General features: G+C 31.8%; 1 long non-coding RNA gene across 1 annotated transcript; it reads right to left on the reverse strand.

Annotated features, from left to right (window-relative positions):
* Positions 1-1,634: 1,634 nt before the first annotated feature.
* Positions 1,635-5,967, reverse strand: LOC143074525 (uncharacterized). The gene is made up of 2 exons (XR_012977910.1): positions 5,414-5,967; positions 1,635-1,884 (listed from the first exon to the last, which is right to left on the reverse strand). It is a non-coding gene; the product is annotated as an uncharacterized LOC143074525 (long non-coding RNA).
* Between the last annotated feature and the right edge of the window lie 15,364 nt (positions 5,968-21,331).

Below are 21,331 nucleotides of genomic sequence, written 5' to 3' on the forward strand. Positions count from 1 at the left end.
TGACGACATCAGAAATTATTGTTAAAAACTTCCAAGTGCTCCACGAAACCTCTTTCTAAATTATTAACATCTATTTTATCAGCAATCAAAGATGGGCTTTAAAGTTATTGTGAAACTGCCTATTCTAGAGGTGGCGTGAATCAGATGTGGATACTTAAAAATTCCAAAGATCTTTTAGAGTACATACAATCTAACTCTCTTTCATCTTGTAACAGTGTTAAAACATTTGACTTTTCTACTCTTTACACAAGTATTCCACATTCCAAACTAAAAGACGAAAGAGTTGGTATTACTTTGCTTCATAAAAAAGAATGGCCAACGTAGATACAAGTATCTTGTCTTAGGGAGGGATAAATCATACTTTGTAAAGAATCACTCTGATTCAGACAAAAAATTCTCTGAAACCTATATTATCAAGATGCTTGATTTCTTGATTGACAACATATTTGTAACGTTTGGATTACGTGTTTTTCAACAGACTGTCGGCATCCCAATGGGAACAAACTGTGTCCCTCTACTTGCCGACTTGTTTCTTTATTATTATGAAGCTGACTTCATGCAGGAACTTCTTAGGAAGAAAGATAAGAAGTTAGCAATATCCTTTAACTCTACTTTCCGCTATAAAGATGACGTTCTTTCACTAAACAATTCAAAATTTGGTGACTATGTGGAACGCATCTATCCCATCGAATTGGAGATAAAGGATACTACAGATACAGTTAAGTCGGCTTCATATCTTGACTTACATCTAGAAATTGACAATGAGGGTCGGTTGAAAACAAAACTTTACGACAAAAGAGATGATTTCAGCTTTCCAATTGTGAACTTTCCATTTCTAAGTAGCAACATTCCAGCAGCACCTGCATACGGGGTATATATCTCCCAATTGAAACGATATTCCCGTGCTTGCATTTCCTATCATGATTTTCTTGATAGAGGGTTACTGCTCACAAGGAAGCTATTAAACCAAGAGTTCCAAATGGTGAAGTTGAAATCATCCCTACGTAAATTTTATGGACGCCATCACGAGTTGGTTGACCGTTATGGAATAACCCTTTCATGAATGTGACCTACCGAATTAGACTATTTACCGGATTTGTAATCACATAAGCAACACAACGGGTGCCACATGTGGAGCAGGATCTGCTTACCCTTCCGGAGCACCTGAGATCACCCCTAGTTTTTGGTGGGGTTCGTGTTGTTTATTCTTTAGTTTTCTATGTTGTGTCATGTGTACTATTGTTTTTCTGTTTGTCTTTTTCACTTTTAGCCATGGCGTTGTCAGTTTGTTTTAGATTTATGAGTTTGACTGTCCCTTTGGTATCTTTCGTCCCTCTTGTTGTTTAAATAAATACTTACGACATCAGAAATTATTTTTCATACAAAATTAGTTTAAACGCCGATACATCATTTTCAATCCATTATACTTTGCATTGGCAAAAGCCAAATTGTCCGGTATGGAACCAGTCTCAGATTAACAAAGGGAAGTAATTTGTTTAAAAAGTTTGTAATAACAGAATCAAATCGGACCAAACATTTTGCCTTATTTTGCATTAGAAATGCACAGAAGACTAAGTTGATGATATACATGCATTGGTTTAAGAATGGGATAAACATTACTTTTAACGAGTGACTCACTTTAAATATTGGTTTTATCGTGCAAAAAAACAAAAAAGAAGACAATTTTCATTCCAAATGTAATTAAGATTAATTGTATCGATGTATACCACCAGGACCAGTGCATCTATCCATTTTCAATGATTTTAATCTGAGGAATCTGCTCTAATTTCTGCATGATGACATTTTCAACCTTTCAAGCAACTGTGAAGTGCTGCAATATATTTTTAAGCAGCACATAAACAGTTATTAGAGAGGTACTTTCAGCTGAAACGAGAAAATATATTAGTTTTGAAAAAACACTTTATACACTAAATAAAACATTTCAGTATCTCTTTTTATAATTTTTTTTTTGTGTTATAATATTTTTTTTGAATTTTACATTTGTTAGAGATACATGAAGTACCGGTACCTTATCCCGGCCTCGTGTTTCTTGTTTGTACACCTGATTTCTCTCACAGTCTATTAAAAAATAAACAGGGACTAAATTTAAAGTCAGTCCGGAGATTTAAAAAAAAAATATGTGTTCCAGGGTTCACGTTCCCCTTTTCTTGCCCACTCTTCATGTTCTTTGTATGTACTTCATGTCCAGGTAAATGAAATGTGAGGTGAATATCAACTAAGGTGTGATCAAGTATAAAAAATCAAATGACACTCTCTCTAAAAGAACAGATATTATGAAACCATATAACATTTTAGTTCCAGGAAAATATCTTAAGAAGGTGGAAATAAAATTATGTTATGTTTGTTCCAAAGAACTTATTACCATTCAAAGACTTGTTCCAGGGGGAACAAGTATTATGGGAACAACAATCATGTTCACACCACTATGAGAATAAAAAGTTTTCTGGCTTTTGGCTTCAGTTGGAAAAGTTTTAAGATCTGTCATACACTAGATGTGTAAAAGTTAAATGCATTTTGTGTTTCAGAAAGATAATTTCTACAGGGGCGGATTCAGCCATATACATTATTAGATAAAGAACTTGTGTTATGATGAATCTTGAAAAATAAGTGATGAAAACTGCATTAATATGACCTCAATTGGAGATATAACCCAGAGCCCCGAGGTGGATTTAAGGGGGAGCAGGGTGTTATTTCTGAACAATTGGTGGAATATAAAGGGAACACAGACGGATCAACCCATTTGAAAAAGGGGTTCCTAACCCAGGACAAAAAGGGGGGATTATATAGGGAACACAAAATCTTACCGCTTTTGAATCCGCCACTGTGGAATCACTGAAGAATGACTAGAGAGGGCCCCTACTTTATGAAAATTTCTAGATCCGCCCGGGTCTGTGATAAATTTAAATCTAAATAAGCTATTGTTATTTATTACATTAAGTAGGTCAACAGCTCATCTAGCTAATAAATATATTGTTGTGCCTTTTTATGTATATGGCTCGTTGTAGATTAACATCTAAGAAATAGTTAAATTCATGTTTATGATTTGTGTCATTATTGTTTCATTATTGTAACAATTATAAAAATCATTGTAATAACGTATTTAAGCACGTGAGATTCATTGCTATAAAAAAATAAACAGCTTACGCCCGACGTCTTGTGTGGAAGTTTTATGCAATAACCATAAATAGTTTCTGAGGAAGTTTTAAACAATAACCATTTATTGTTTTTGAGACACGGCGGGACATGTGAACCCCCCCCCTTTCCCACCCTGTTTTATTTTACAAATATCACTAAAATAAAATTTTGAATCAAACTAAAAAGTATACAGATCTTTAAATTAGTATAACAAAGAAGTGTGTACAGTTTCAAGCAATAATCATAAATTGTTTTTGAGCTACGGCGCGACATGTAAAAAAAACCCTCCCCTTTTTAACAAAATACTCAATAACTCAAAAATAAAATTTTGAGTCATCACCAAAAAGTATACAGATCTTTAGATTAATATAACAAAGAAGTGTGTAAAGTTTTAAGCAATAATCATAAATCGTTTTTGAGATACGGTGCGACATGTAAAAAAACCCTCCCCATTTTAACAAAATACTCAAAAACTCAAAAAAGAAATTTTGAATCATCACCAAAAAGTATACAGATATTAAGATTAATATTACTAAGAAGTGTGTAAAGTTTTAAGCAATAATCAAGAAACGTTTTTGAGATACGGTGCGACATGTGATAAAAAGCACACCCCTGTTTTAGTTACAAAGTGCCGTAACTCAAAAAGTTTAAATCTTATTTTCACCAAAAAGTATACAGATCATTTGACCATCATAAGAAACAACTATATTAAGTTTCATGAAATTTGGATAAGTCGTTCTCAAGTTACGGTGCGACATGTTTACGCCGGACAGACGGACAGACGGACGGACAGACGGACGGACACCAGACATTTGTATACCATAATACGTCCCGTCAAAATTTTGACGGGCGTATAAAAAAACCTTTTAACGAGGCGTATATCGGTTTATTAAATATATCTTTTTAAACTAAGAAAGTTGGTTTTACTTAATTTAAACAAAACATTAAGGTATCTTACACTTTATCTATTTCATAAATAAAAAGCAATATATATATAATTATATATCGTTACAGTTTATGTATAGAGGGGAAATGCATACTTAAACCCCGTGCCTACTTTGGTGTTTGTACACCTGATTTCTCTAATATGACCTCAATTGGAGATATAACCCAGAGCCCAGAGGTAGATTTAAGGGGGTGCAGGGAACTATTTCTGAAAAATTGGTTGAATATAAAGGAAACACAGGCGGATCAAGCCATTTTAAAAAGGGGTTCCTAACCCAGGACAAAAAAGGGGGGATTATATAGGGAACACACAATCTTACCGCTTTTGAATCCGCCACTGTGGAATCACTGAATAATGACTAGGGAGGGCCCCTACTTTATGAAAATTTCTAGATCCGCCAGGGTCTGTGATAAATTTAAATCTAAATAAGCTATTGTTATTTATTACGTTAAGTAGGTCAACAGCTCATCTAGCTAATAAATATATTGTTGTGCCTTTTTATGTATATGGCTCTGATCTGGTTGTAGATTAACATCTAAGAAATAGTTAAATTCATGTTTATGATTTGTGTCATTATTGTTTCATTATTATAACAACTATAAAAATCATTGTAATAACGTATTTAATCACGTGAGATTCATTGCTATAAAAAAAAACTTTTAACGAGGCGTATATCGGTTTATTAAATATATCTTTTTAAACTAAGAAAGTTGGTTTTACTTAATTTAAACAAAAAATTAAGGTATCTTACACTTTATCTATTTCATAAATAAAAAGCAATACATATATAAAAATATATCGTTACAGTTTATGTATAGAGGGAAATGCATACTTAAACCCCGTGCCTACTTTGGTGTTTGTACACCTGATTTCTCTAATATGACCTCAATTGGAGATATAACCCAGAGCCCAGAGGTAGATTTAAGGGGGCGCAGGGTTCTATTTCTGAAAAGTGGTTAAATATTAAGGGAACACAGGCGGATCAAACCATTTTAAAAAGGGGTTCCCAACCCAGGACAAAAAAGGGGGGATTATATAGGGAACACAAAATCTTACCGCTTTTGAATCCGCCACTGTGGAATCATTGAAAGTTGACTAGAGAGGGCCCCTACTTTATGAAAATTTCTAGATCCGCCAGGGTCTGTGATAAATTTAAATGTAAATAAGCTATTGTTATTTATTACGTTAAGTAGGTCAAGAGCTCATCTAGCCAAAAATAACAACTAAATGCATTTAATACCTATCTATTATATCTATTATACTGACAATAAACAAATAATACAAATAAAATCCTATTTGGAATTTTCATACCTTGATAAACTCGTAATATAGTGTAAATCTCAAAATATATAACTTCCATTTTCTACAGACTGTACATGATATCAAATGTCCTTCACATTACATGTGACGTATTTAATCACGTGAGATTCATTGCTAGAAAAGAAAACCCTTTTAACGAGGCGTATATATCGGTTTATTAAATATATCTTTTTAACTAAGAAAGTTGGCTTTATATAATTTAACCAAAAATTAAGGTATTTTACACTTTATCTATTTCATAAATAAAAAGCAATATATATATCAGTTTAAATGAGAAATATATGATTAAAGACCGTGCACTCTTAAGTTATATGTTTGAAGCAAGCGCATAAGTCATCATATATACGTCTTGAAATTTCGAAGTGTCGGCATTTCACGAAAATAAACGCAATTGAGCTAATTTTTGGTGCATGTGGAAGATAATGTAAAAGCCTTTAAGATAAATACCGTAATTCAATGAACAAATAAGTTTTTCATAGAGAAATATATCGCTACAGTTTAAGTATGCAGGGAAATGCATAGTTAAACCCCGTGCCTACTTTGGTGGTCATTTTTACGCACGAAATGCTGACTTTTACGCCAATAATTGATATATATATATATATATATATATATATATATATATATATATATATATATATATATAGCGGTAAGTAATAATTGAATGATACTACTAACTTCTTTTCTTTTTTCATAACCAGTTTCGTGCCAGCCTCGTATCATTACATACGAATGTATATTAAATATCTACCGTTGTCTTTACATTTTGATTGAAATATTGTATATTTTTCATTATAGTGAAAGGGAATGTTTCAACACTTCAAAGGAAAATAGACAGCGTGAAAGAAGACGTGGTGATTCAGCGGAATATTAGAGGTAAACATCTCGTAGTCGATTGAATTGCAAGAGAATGTATTCGCATTTATTTATCAATTTTTTACATACAGGGTATAATGAAAAGTTCGTGATGATACACTTAGTAAATTGAAGTCAAAACAAAAAAAAGTGTCACGTTATTTAAATATAAGGACAATATTACAAGTCGAAACTAACAAATCTCATGCGACAAATATTTTTAGGCTTTGCATAAAAAACCAATAGAGCTTACACTCACTGGTTTGTCCACATTTCCACTGTAACAAAACTATTGACCAGTGATATATTATAATTTGATATATATTCTACTTAAGAAAAATTGCACCTTACTTAAAACCCAAAGCAGTATTGCATAATTAATGTTTTGCAAATGATGTTGTAAATTCTTTAATTTTCAAGATAAGAATTAGTGTATTTAAGATAATATACTGAAAATTCACAATAAGGTCTTAGGATTAAGCTAAAATAAAATTTCACGTGGAATTCAAATAGATTCAAATTCACGTAAAATTCTTGTGAGAATAATTTGCCTGTAAAGATGCTAAAAAATAAATTTAACAGTAAACATGTCATTTCTTGCATAAAATAATAAATCGTTTTGACAATATTATTTGTTAGCAATATCAATTTAACAAAATCTTTTCAAGTATCTGATATCGTCATTGAAATGGATATTCCATAACGGTCAACAAATTCATGATGGCGTCTTTAAATTTACAAAGTGATAAATTCAACTTCACCCCATTGAACCCATGTATATATATAGAGTAATGACTAATCCTTTTATAACTGTTCCCACAAGAGCTGTTAATTTGTATTAAATTGTCTGGAAAATGAAAACTGTGTAATTGTTGTTGGAAGCCCGGGGATAGGCAAAACGGCGATCACAAGGCACGTTACGCTAAAGATTGAAGTCAAAGGATATCCTGTCATTCCTATAACAGTCCCAATCAGACAATTCTACCAGCCTGGAAAACAAACAGTGTTTGTTGTTGATGACATTTGTGGTAATTTTACAGCTACTCAAAAGATGATTGGCAGCTGGAAACAATTACTTGGTGTTGTTGAAAACATATTATCAGATGATTGTAAATTGGTCGTGTCTTGTAGATCAGTGGTTTATAAAGATAAGAAATTTAGTGTTTTAGTCCCATTTAAATCTTGCAAATCTTGTGATATGAGTTCAACTACCTTTCATTCATCAAAGTCTAAACGTACGAAAATAGCCTCAGCTCATTTGGGTGGAAAGGATATGAAATAGTTGAGAATTGTCGTTTAGACGTTTTTCCTCTATTTTGCTTTCTTTGTGGTCGACAAAAAATCGTCGGTATCAATAAATTCTTAAGTAAACCCTTTTTTGTATTCAAGAACGAGCTTGACAGTCTTTACTGTCAAGGAGAAGATGGCAAATGTAAGATATGTGCTTTATCACTTTGTGTAATTTATAAGAAAGAATTATAGGAGAATTATCTTACAAACAATGATCCCACTGTCCGTGTTATCATAGATAATGTTTGCGAAGCGTGTGGGTTGAACGAAGGAACTTCTAGAGTCAAAATCAAAGTATTGGATACACTAGTAGATACGTATCTAAAGAAAGAAAGAAATATGTACCAAACAGTCCATGCTAAATTTTTTGATTTTCTGGTTTCTTACTGCAGCACCAAAATGTTCAGTTGTCTTGTTGAACACGCAGTTAGTAGTTTGATCCAAGAACGGTTTCTCTGGAACGAAATACGTGATGAGCAGGATAGAGATATAGACGAGTTTATCATTATAATTCCAGACGATAAATTAGCATTGTATTTAAACCGGCTTGTCAAAGACTGGTCAAAAGAGAAATTAAGAAAAGTGTTTGTTGTTAATAATAATATGAAGAGTGAAAAGTTTAGGAACGCCTTATTAACTGATTTAGCGCTTCGTGATTCAGCAGAACGGGAAATACTTGCCAAGATGACACAGAGTTATATCGGGATCCTTTTAAGCTGCTTAGAAGTATGTTGTCGCCAAGAATATACCAATATTTAACTTGGATTTTAAAAAATGTAGTTGATAAAGCTGAAAGTAATAGTAATTTGACGCCAGCTAGTTTAGCGTGTACGGTAAGTAATAAACAAATGATAGATAAACTATTAAGTTTTGTGGGAGATATCAACAAATCTGGAGGCACAGAGATGACATCAATACATTCCTCACGGTGTTACAATGATATCAATGTAGGTGTAGCAAATTTATTAATGCAACATCGAGATTAATCAAGAATCAAATGTTTAATGGTTCAACTCCATTACTCTTAGCCTTATCTACTAATCAAAACATACAGGTATTGAAGATACTTCTTTACAGTTCAGCAAATTGTAACATTAGTCTCTATAAAAGTGAGACAATAAGAAATAAGATGGAAATGGTGGAGGTTTGGACAATGGAAGAAGAGATAACATTTTGGTTGAATTGGTTTACAGATAATTACCCACCTGTTGTTGATGAATATGTGAAACAAGAACCAGATAAAGTACTTGAGATCATTGGGGGAGCTTCGCCGTTGCATATGTCTTGTTTTAAAAATGGCATTCAAATCATTGAACTCTTATTGGACAAAAATGCCATTATCAACATAGGTAAAGTAGATGATGCGACACCTCTCTTGTTAGCTTGTCAGTTTGGTTTCTTTGATGTCGCAACATTACTTCTCGAACACGATGCCGACCGAGGAATTAACGGAAAAAAGCAATAGACATGGCAAATGAAAATAATCATTTGGAAATAGTTTCGTCGTTAGGAAATCCAAGGTGGAAAACGAATATGGCACTTTATTAATATCATATCTCCGGAATGCTGTCCTGGATTTACAAAAAATGTATCTCCATCAGGAAAGATCAATCACAAACATCAAATAGAATTATAACCATCATGGACCGAAAAGGTTAAATAGGCAGAAAAAGAATAGAAAGATTAAAATAACTGCTTCGTATCAATTCACATTAGCTGTAACTGTTCAATTATGACAAAAGGGACATGTGCTTCTTTAATCCTCGGTGGTTTGAGGGTATAATTCGTAAGCTACAATTTGGTTTGTATGCAGTTTTGTGATTGTTTAAAACACACACACGGAAAGTCTTTAGGAAAATTGCTCCAAAGTAGTTGTTGAGTAATACAAAGACCATTGAATTATTATTGAGAGAAAATGTATAGAAGAGTATGATTAAAAAAAATGAAAATGTGTGACGTACCCAACTGTTATTCAAAAACAAAAAAATTAATTTGCTATAAGAGACAAAATAATGAATTAAAACAAAACGACTCAGGACAAAAACAACTGAAATCAAAACTCCAAAAAGAAGTTTCCGAAAGAAACAGGAACATTGTTAGTTTAACGGAACAGGTAACTGTTCTTCTTGATGATCAAATTTCTATTAATACATTTTCCGATGGGAATAATCTTCCAGCTGTCCATCAAATTATTCAAGATTTGCATTCTTTTGATGTAGGAATTAAACATATCGGCCAAACTATCAACTCAGTGTAAAGCATTTATTGGGGGTAGATGAATTGAAATTTCCGTCAGAATCTTCAAATGATTTTGGCATCTAACTTACTAGCAAACATGCAAATTGGTAAAGTTTTGTTACACAGTCAAAATGCAAACACATAACGTTGTCATGGTACATCTGACGCACAGCGACACTTTTTGGGCTTCCAAATGACAACTAACCATGAAAACTTATCGTTATCTTTGAATAAAAACGTACGAGGTGACACACAGATTACGGTCGAAACAATTAAAGACATTTGTTTGGAGATAGCGAATTTAGTTTCACAATCAAAAGAAGATATCAACGAAAATTATGCAAAATTAATGCTCAGTATTAAAAACATCAACATCTGTAAATAAAAATTCCTATGATGAAATTGTTAAAATGAGGAGTGAATGTTTGAATTTGAAAGTAACTGGGACACAATGTCAAAAATTGAACAAGAAAAAAAAGGTTGAAATATACCAATTTTTTTGTCACTTGCACATTGTGGCGAATATATGAATATGGGTGATAGTGTTAATAAAGCTTTAAAAGAATATGAAAAAATTATAACGGATGGCACTGGTAAACTTGGAAAAAGTCAGCTTCCCATATTTTCAAGTTGATCTGACAATTACAGTGCAGCTGTTAGATGCATACGTACTGTTTGCAGTGCTTTGGTGTCTGGTGTTAACGCATCGTATGGCTGCCCAGAAGATTTTAAAACTTATCACTTTTCGAAAGGAAAAACTTGTAGATTGAAAAGATTTTCTCATACTAGATTCAATATTATATTTGAAAATGCCGGTGCTGTGGTTTATCAATTTTTTGAATTTTTCTCAAAATCGTCATCATCATCCTTTAATATGCTCAAACAATATGTTCTATCTCATCTGCAAGATGAAACAATATTCCAGAAGATTTCATTGGAGGCAACTATTTGACAACTTATTACCACTCAATTGTTTAGGCTTATTGATAGCAAAACTGTTGCAACACACATTTTGGATTTAAATCAACATTTTCTACAATTACAAATAAAATTAAAACAGTGGTCAAAAGATCAAAGTGACTTAATATAAGGTGAAACTGTTTTGTTCCCTGAATTTCCGAAGAATTTAAAGATGACAATTTTGATGTGGTATTTTCAAACCATATGTTACCAGATACAGATGTTATGTCAGAATCAGCCAGTTTAATGACAACTCATCTTTATATTACTGTGTCTCGTCTCTTAAAACATGTTACCCGAAGGCTGTCATAGCACAGATAACGGAACAAAACGTGAAGAATCTTTAACGGTTTCGAAACACAATTGTACAAGTGAAAAGAACATTACCGATTTCAAGCAGATTCGCCACTTTAAACCGAAGCAACCATTGAACACATAGAGGCTACTTTAATGTGGATTAACAACAAAACTGTCGAATGGCTTGATTTAAGTGATCCTGGAAAAAGGCTAGAATAACATTAGCTATGAAACGACCGCCTAAATTTATCAGTAAATGGCATGAGCGTTAAATTCAATAAAAACAAAAACATCTTGAAAAGTTAAAAGAAAAAGAAACCGAAAAGGCGAGGCGCGATGCTCAAAGAATAAAGAATAAACAAACTGTATTTGATACACTTCAAATGATCAACTAACAGCCATGTAACACAGTCCAAGATGTTAATAAAATGATCCAGAAAAGTAGGACTGAAAATGAAAAAGAAGCCGCCTTAAAAGCTACAATTTACAAAGTTGTGATTATCCTTCCAAATATTGAACACTAACTCATTTTATTTTTTTAAAGATAAAAAGAAATTGAATTCAGAGCAATTAATGTTAAATTTCGTAAAAATTCTAAATCACAAAAACAACTGTTTTTGTCTTGTAATGAAGACAATGAACTAGCATCCAATGGAACAGTTGCTTAATGAAAAGAAAGACAATCTGCTTTCTAAATTAATCAAAATAAATCTGTTGAAGTGTAGTTGAAGAATAGAATATATGTTATTCCCTTAATGTCTGAAGTTCATATTTGAGCTGTTATTTTAATAACCTATAAAATAAGGAGATGTGGTATTATTATTCCACATGAGAAAACTTACACAACCCTACTGAAGCATGTCTGAGTATCGTAGATGGTATTACATTCATAGATATCGACTGATTATGGCATAGTTTCTTTATTTCTTGGTATCAAAATTCAACTGTGTCATTATTCACTGGTATTTCTGTCTTATTTAATAAGTTCGTATTGACGTTATTAAAAACAATTATATTCAATACCATTGATACCCTTATAGCCTGGTTTTTCTTTCTTTCAGATCTTTAGGTGCATTCAATACAATTAAGTCGACGTGTCATATGTATCTTAAAACCTGTAGAAAAATTAAAGAATAAGTATTGCTGTCCAGGAAAAATACGAATTTTCAATTATTATTTTTAACTTTTACATTAAATTGGTTGTCATGGTAATAAAACATTTTTTTTTACTTATTTTTTTGTTTGTATTCACAAGATATTTGTAATAAAATCATATGAAAGATCAAAATAATTCAACTCAAAAATTTCAAAAAAAGTAAAATTTCTTAGATTTCCCTTTAAAATAAAAACAATTTTATGCAAATTTTAGTGAAAAAAACGCATTTTTTTAAAATAAAAATATTTGAATTGAATTAAACTTTGAATGTTACACTTTTAATAAAATTACGTTTAAAAATACCGGTTTTATTTGATCGTAAGGAAATCATGTAAACAATAATTGTATGCCAAAAAGAGTCAATTTTGCATGTCTGAAAGTGTAAATTTTTGGCAAAAAAAAAAAAAAATGAAAGGACAAGGACAAGGTATGATAAGGGCCGTTTCTGGCCCCCCTTTTTCCAGAATTTTTAAACTTTGAAGTTGAAACCAATCACGCCTGTGAAATGAACTGCAGTATCTGATCGTCCATGTAGAACCTTATTGTTAGGTGTTATGTACTCAAATATGTTCAAACTGAGACCTTGAAAACCCCTAAACGACGAAAAGTGTAAAAAATCTACAATTTCATCATGTGATGAGACAAAATTTGACATCAGCGCCAACGAAGACCATCTTGAAAATTTCAACCATCAACTGTACTCTTATGTATCTTTCACATAATAAAATATCATGGTGGTCTACGTTGGCGCTCATGTCCAAAAATTTGAAAAATAATCCGATTGTTTACATATTTTGACAAGTCATTATAATACGTCAAAGTGAACGGCACGGGTACGAAATTATTTCGGGATCCATAATTGATCAGAATATCAAGTACGGATTGTTTTATGTGGTATCCAGTCATCAAGACATGTCACTTTCTTAAAGAAATATGTTGTACGTGAAATTAGACCCATAATGATCAAAATAGTCTAACACTGTGCAGCCAAATACAGAGTTGTGTCCCTTGAAATATGGTGAATTAATTTTTATTCATTAAAACGAAATCTTAAAAATGAGTTTTATAATAAATTCTAAATATATTCAAACTCTTTTTGTAGTTCTGAAGAAAATCATTTCATCAGAACGTATATATTTTGCACTTTGAAGTTTTCTATTTAACCATCTACAGAAAAATAGATTTATGTATCACATCCATTTCGTGCACAATTTTGTGACCATAAGTGTTAGGACTTCACATGTGCATTGTCCATAATTTAGCAATTATTTTAACATAAAATTTAAAATATCAAAATCACTTGTTGATAGACAAAACTCTGCTTGCAGTATTAAACTACCACGATATGCATGTGCAGTATAAAAAAAACAAAGTATGAAATGTAAATATAAACATAATTCCAGGTAAAGAGCAGTTGATACTGAAATTAAGTTAACTACACTTATACTATACTGTAAATTATGCATTTCCAGCCTATTCATATATCGCCTGATTCGGTACACTAATGATTTTTCTTATACAGATGGGTGCGGTCCTAACCTTGACAAAAGTTAACTTAGAGTCAACTTGTTGACTGCTTTTTAAGTTAACTTGAGAATTTTTAAGCAGACCAGCAAGTGAACTTCGTCTATGGTGGACCAGACCTACGGTCCGCTTTTTTATGACTGCTGCAGACCTATCGACGGGTCTGTTCCAGACCAGACCTGCGGACAAGTCTGCTTTTGACCAGTCCTGAGGACAGGTCTGCCCCAGACCTGTGGACAGGTCTAGCTGCTTCTGACTGTGCAGACCTATGGACAGGTCTGCTTCTGACCAGACTTGTGGACAAGTCTGCTATTGCCCAGACCTGGGGACATGTCTGCTTATGAAATGTTATCGTTTTTGCGACTTTTCATATCAGACTTGAGCTTTACTAAAAATTTATAAACAACATTCGCATTGTTCTTCCCAGAAAGGCCTCTGAAAGCAAATTTCTTTACTCGCTATATATACTCTACTAGACATTATTCATAACAACACAATTCTTTTTTTTTTTATATAATATATTCTTATAAACATACATAGAGCTATCATATTTTTTTTAATTAGAAGGTGGATAGAAATTAGGGTTATCCAACGCATCGGAACAACATTCGTATATCATGGGATATCAACATCTTTGTCGACGTTACTTCGTTTCCCGTTTTTTACCTGTCCCTTCATAATTTTTACTTTACGCATTTTAAGGTGGCACGGTAGTATTTGCATTCCAGAATTTAGGTTGCTCTTTTGTGTACCCTACTTAGGTAAATGTTTCTAAACAGTGTGATTGGATAAAAAATACAGTATCAACTGAACATACTTTCCCAAACTGAGGGATGAATCAGGTGTAGAAAAATATGAAATAATTTTACATACAGATAAAAATGAATTTTTGAGAAATTTTTTAAATTTTGTATTCACTGCACCATAAAATACCTAAAAGTACTAGTGGCCTTAGGTTTTTAAAAATAGCAAAAAAAGTAAACGGTCATGATACATATTCAAATTCATTTCTGAATAGTAAAATGAAAGTACTTCAGTTAACTGTGAATGTAGAATTTTTTGCAGTGTTAGAAAGTGGTGAAAATTCTAAAAAAGGCTATCATTATCCCTTATGGGCCAGGAAATACTACCGTACCACCTATACATGCATGGATATTTCATTGTTATTCTACTTGTTTGGATTGGATTTACTATTCGTTTTCCGCAGAATATTCTAACGAAAATTGTACAGTTGTACAGTGTCTGGATATGTACGATGTGGTAAAACTACCAACAATCTCGTCAAATTCGTCAGATTTGTCGAGTGATTTGTGCACATGAATGAAATAGTTGTCACTTGACGTTTAACTACAAACAAAATCAATCAACCGACATAATAGATTAACAGTATACTATTACCAGAAGAGAACCTCAAATACACTTTTTATTAAAAAGCACAAATGAATTCAGACATGTCAGTGTTGGTACATGTACTTGGATGATGCGGCCTTATAGTTTCGTTTTACACACCCTAGTGACTGTTCAATATTATGAATACAGAGATGAAAGGCTGACATTCTCAATGTAGTCAGAAAAAAAATTGCATTAATTGTTTTCCTTATTGCTTACATTTGCCGTCCTACTAACATGTTCACATGAGTGCCAGGAGAAGACATAATTATATAGGCGCCATCCCAACAGCGTTCATTTATTTTAGGCATTTTATACATTGAATCCAGACCTAAAAAATATGGCTGATTTACTATGCGGATATATATAGATTTTTAAATCAAAGTGCACATATGCAGGTCAGTTTTTGGTCGATGCAGTCAAATAATTTTGTTGTATAAGTCAGCATGAGGTATCAAATCTACTGAAATTTTGTTACGTATCAATATTTTGAATAAAAGGAGGACATGCTGACATCCAAAATTAATGCGAACAAACATTTGTTGTTATTATATTGCAATATTACTGTCCATTGTATTATACATTGTATCCTGACATAAAAAATATGGCTTATTTACTATGCGGGTATCCATGGTATATAGATTTACAAATTAAAGTGCACATATGGTCAGTTAAGGTCAACGCGGTCAAATCATTTTGTTGTACAAGTCAGCATGACGTATCAAAACTATTGAAATTTTGTTACGTATCAATATTTTGAATATATGGAGGACATGCTGGCACCCTAAATTTATGCGAACACAAATTTGTTGTTATTGTATTGCAATATTGCTGTTCATTGTATTGTACATTGAATCCTAACACAAAAAATATGGCTGATTTAATAATACAGGTATATAACTTTACAAATTAAAGTGTACATATGGTCAGTTTTAGTTGATGCGGTCAAATAATCTTGTTGTACAAGTCAGCATGGTCAGCATGAGGTATCAAAACTACTTAAATTTTGTTACGTATCAATATTTTGAATTAAAGGAGGACATGCTGGCACCCTAAATTTATGCGACCAAAATTTGTTGTTATTGTATTGCAATATTGCTGTCCATTGTATTATACATTGAATCCTGACATAAAAAATATGGCTGATTTTCTATGCAGGTATATAGATTTACAAATTAAAGTGCACATATGGTCAGTTTAAGTTTATGCGGTCAAATAATTTTGTTGGACAAGTCAGCATGAGGTATCAAAACTACTGTAATTTTGTTACGTATTAATATTTTGAATAAAAGGATGACATGCTGTCACCTTTAATTTATGCGAACACAATTTGTTGTTATTGTATTACAATATTGCTGTCCATTGTATTATACATTGAATCCTGACATAAAAAATATGGCTGAATAACTATGCTGGTATATAGATTTAGAAATTAAAGTGCAAAAATTTAAAAATTGTCAGTTTTAGTTGATGCAGTCAAATAATTTTGTTGTACAAGTCAGCATGAGGTATCAAAACTACTGAAGTTGTGTTACGTATCAAAATTTTGAATAAAAGGAGGACATGAAGGCACCCTAAATTTATGCAAACAAAAATTTGAAAAAATTTACTGATTTAGTATGCTGGTATATAGATTTATGAATAAAAGTGCTCACGTGGTCAGTTTTGGTCAACCAGGTCAAATAATTTTGTTGGAGAAGTCAGCAAGAGGTATCAAAACTACTGAAATTTTGTTACGTATCAATATTTTGAATAAAAGGAGGACATATGCTGGCACCCTAAATTTATGCAAACAAAAAATTGTTGTTATTGTATAGCAATATTGCTGTCCATTGTAATATACATTGAATCCTGACATAAAAAATATGGCTGATTTACTATGCAGGTATATAGATTTCCAAATTAAAGTGCACATATGGTCAGGTTTAGTTGATGCAGTCAAATAATTTTGTTGTACAAGTCAGCATGAGGTATCAAAACTACTGAAATTTTGTTACGTATCAATATTTTGAATTAAAGGAGGACATGCTGGCACCCTTAATTTATGCGACCAAAATTTGTTGTTATTGTATTGCAATATTGCTGTCCATTGTATTATACATTGAATCCTGACATAAAAAATATGACTGATTTTCTATGCAGGTATATAGATTTACAAATTAAAGTGCACATATGGTCAGTTTAAGTTTATGCGGTCAAATAATTTTGTTGGACAAGTCAGCATGAGGTATCAAAACTACTGTAATTTTGTTACGTATCAATATTTTGAATAAAAGGAGGACATATGCTGGCACCCTAAATTTATGCAAACAAAAAATTGTTGTTACTGTATAGCAATATTGCTGTCCATTGTAATATACATTGAATCCTGACATAAAAAATATGGCTGATTTACTATGCAGGTATATAGATTTACAAATTAAAGTGCATATGTGGTCAGTTTTAGTTGATGCAGTCAAATAATTTTGTTGTACAAGTCAGCATGAGGTATCAAAACTACTGAAATTTTGTTACGTATCAATATTTTGAATTAAAGGAGGACATGCTGGCACCCTAAATTTATGCGACCAAAATTTGTTGTTATTGTATTGCAATATTGCTGTCCATTGTATTATACATTGAAACCTTGACATAAAAAATATGGCTTTTTTTCTATGCAGGTATATAGATTTACAAATTAAAGTGCACATATGGTCAGTTTAAGTTTATGCGGTCAAATAATTTTGTTGGACAAGTCAGCATGAGGTATCAAAACTACTGTAATTTTGTTACGTATTAATATTTTAAATAAAAGGATGACATGCTGTCACCTTAAATTTATGCGAACAAAATTTGTTGTTATTGTATTACAATATTGCTGTCCATTGTATTATACATTGAATCCTGACATAAAAAATATGGCTGAATAACTATGCTGGTATATAGATTTAGAAATTAAAGTGCACAAATTGTCAGTTTTAGTTGATGCAGTCAAATAATTTTGTTGTACAAGTCAGCATGAGGTATCAAAACTACTGAAGTTGTGTTACGTATCAAAATTTTGAATAAAAGGAGGACATGAAGGCACCCTAAATTTATGCAAACAAAAATTTGAAAAAATTTACTGATTTAGTATGCTGGTATATAGATTTATGAATAAAAGTGCCCACGTGGTCAGTTTTGGTCAACACGGTCAAATAATTTTGTTGGACAAGTCAGCAAGAGGTATCAAAACTACTGAAATTTTGTTACGTATCAATATTTTGAATAAAAGGAGGACATATGCTGGCACCCTAAATTTATGCAAACAAAAAATTGTTGTTATTGTATAGCAATATTGCTGTCCATTGTAATATACATTGAATCCTGACATAACAAATATGGCTGATTTACTATGCTGGTATATATAGATTTACAAATTCTAAGTGCAGATATGGTCAGTTTTAGTTGATGCAGTCAAATAATTTTGTTGTACAAGTCAGTATGAGGTATCAAAACTACTTAAATTTTGTTACGTATCAAAATGTTGAATAAAAGGAGGACATGCTGGTACCCTAAATTTATGCGACCAAAATTTGTTGTTATTGTATTGCAATATTGCTGTCCATTGTATTATACATTGAATCCTGACATAAAAAATATGACTGATTTTCTATGCAGGTATATAGATTTACAAATTAAAGTGCACATATGGTCAGTTTAAGTTTATGCGGTCAAATAATTTTGTTGGACAAGTCAGCATGAGGTATCAAAACTACTGTAATTTTGTTACGTATCAATATTTTGAATAAAAGGAGGACATATGCTGGCACCCTAAATTTATGCAAACAAAAAATTGTTGTTACTGTATAGCAATATTGCTGTCCATTGTAATATACATTGAATCCTGACATAAAAAATATGGCTGATTTACTATGCAGGTATATAGATTTACAAATTAAAGTGCATATGTGGTCAGTTTTAGTTGATGCAGTCAAATAATTTTGTTGTACAAGTCAGCATGAGGTATCAAAACTACTGAAATTTTGTTACGTATCAATATTTTGAATTAAAGGAGGACATGCTGGCACCCTAAATTTATGCGACCAAAATTTGTTGTTATTGTATTGCAATATTGCTGTCCATTGTATTATACATTGAAACCTTGACATTAAAAATATGGCTTTTTTTCTATGCAGGTATATAGATTTACAAATTAAAGTGCACATATGGTCAGTTTAAGTTTATGCGGTCAAATAATTTTGTTGGACAAGTCAGCATGAGGTATCAAAACTACTGTAATTTTGTTACGTATTAATATTTTAAATAAAAGGATGACATGCTGTCACCTTTAATTTATGCGAACAAAATTTGTTGTTATTGTATTACAATATTGCTGTCCATTGTATTATACATTGAATCCTGACATAAAAAATATGGCTGAATAACTATGCTGGTATATAGATTTAGAAATTAAAGTGCACAAATTGTCAGTTTTAGTTGATGCAGTCAAATAATTTTGTTGTACAAGTCAGCATGAGGTATCAAAACTACTGAAGTTGTGTTACGTATCAAATTTTTGAATAAAAGGAGGACATGAAGGCACCCTAAATTTATGCAAACAAAAATTTGAAAAAATTTACTGATTTAGTATGCTGGTATATAGATTTATGAATAAAAGTGCCCACGTGGTCAGTTTTGGTCAACACGGTCAAATAATTTTGTTTGACAAGTCAGCAAGAGGTATCAAAACTACTGAAATTTTGTTACGTATCAATATTTTGAATAAAAGGAGGACATATGCTGGCACCCTAAATTTATGCAAACAAAAAATTGTTGTTATTGTATAGCAATATTGCTGTCCATTGTAATATACATTGAATCCTGACATAACAAATATGGCTGATTTACTATGCTGGTATATATAGATTTACAAATTCTAAGTGCAGATATGGTCAGTTTTAGTTGATGCAGTCAAATAATTTTGTTGTACAAGTCAGTATGAGGTATCAAAACTACTTAAATTTTGTTACGTATCAAAATGTTGAATAAAAGGAGGACATGCTGGTACCCTAAATTTATGCGACCAAAATTTGTTGTTATTGTATTGCAATATTGCTGTCCATTGTATTATACATTGAATCCTGACATAAAAAATATGACTGATTTTCTATGCAGGTATATAGATTTACAAATTAAAGTGCACATATGGTCAGTTTAAGTTTATGCGGTCAAATAATTTTGTTGGACAAGTCAGCATGAGGTATCAAAACTACTGTAATTTTGTTACGTATCAATATTTTGAATAAAAGGAGGACATATGCTGGCACCCTAAATTTATGCAAACAAAAAATTGTTGTTACTGTATAGCAATATTGCTGTCCATTGTAATATACATTGAATCCTGACATAAAAAATATGGCTGATTTACTATGCAGGTATATAGATTTACAAATTAAAGTGCATATGTGGTCAGTTTTAGTTGATGCAGTCAAATAATTTTGTTGTACAAGTCAGCATGAGGTATCAAAACTACTGAAATTTTGTTACGTATCAATATTTTGAATTAAAGGAGGACATGCTGGCACCCTAAATTTATGCGACCAAAATTTGTTGTTATTGTATTGCAATATTGCTGTCCATTGTATTATACATTGAAACCTTGACATTAAAAATATGGCTTTTTTTCTATGCAGGTATATAGATTTACAAATTAAAGTGCACATATGGTCAGTTTAAGTTTATGCGGTCAAATAATTTTGTTGGACAAGTCAGCATGAGGTATCAAAACTACTGTAATTTTGTTACGTATTAATATTTTAAATAAAAGGATGACATGCTGTCACCTTTAATTTATGCGAACAAAATTTGTTGTTATTGTATTACAATATTGCTGTCCATTGTATTATACATTGAATCCTGACATAAAAAATATGGCTGAATAACTATGCTGGTATATAGATTTAGAAATTAAAGTGCACAAATTGTCAGTTTTAGTTGATGCAGTCAAATAATTTTGTTGTACAAGTCAGCATGAGGTATCAAAACTACTGAAGTTGTGTTACGTATCAAAATTTTGAATAAAAGGAGGACATGAAGGCACCCTAAATTTATGCAAACAAAAATTTGAAAAAATTTACTGATTTAGTATGCTGGTATATAGATTTATGAATAAAAGTGCCCACGTGGTCAGTTTTGGTCAACACGGTCAAATAATTTTGTTGGACAAGTCAGCAAGAGGT

This window comes from Mytilus galloprovincialis, chromosome 5, assembly GCF_965363235.1.
Source record: "Mytilus galloprovincialis chromosome 5, xbMytGall1.hap1.1, whole genome shotgun sequence".
Taxonomy (NCBI): Eukaryota; Metazoa; Mollusca; class Bivalvia; order Mytilida; family Mytilidae; genus Mytilus; species Mytilus galloprovincialis.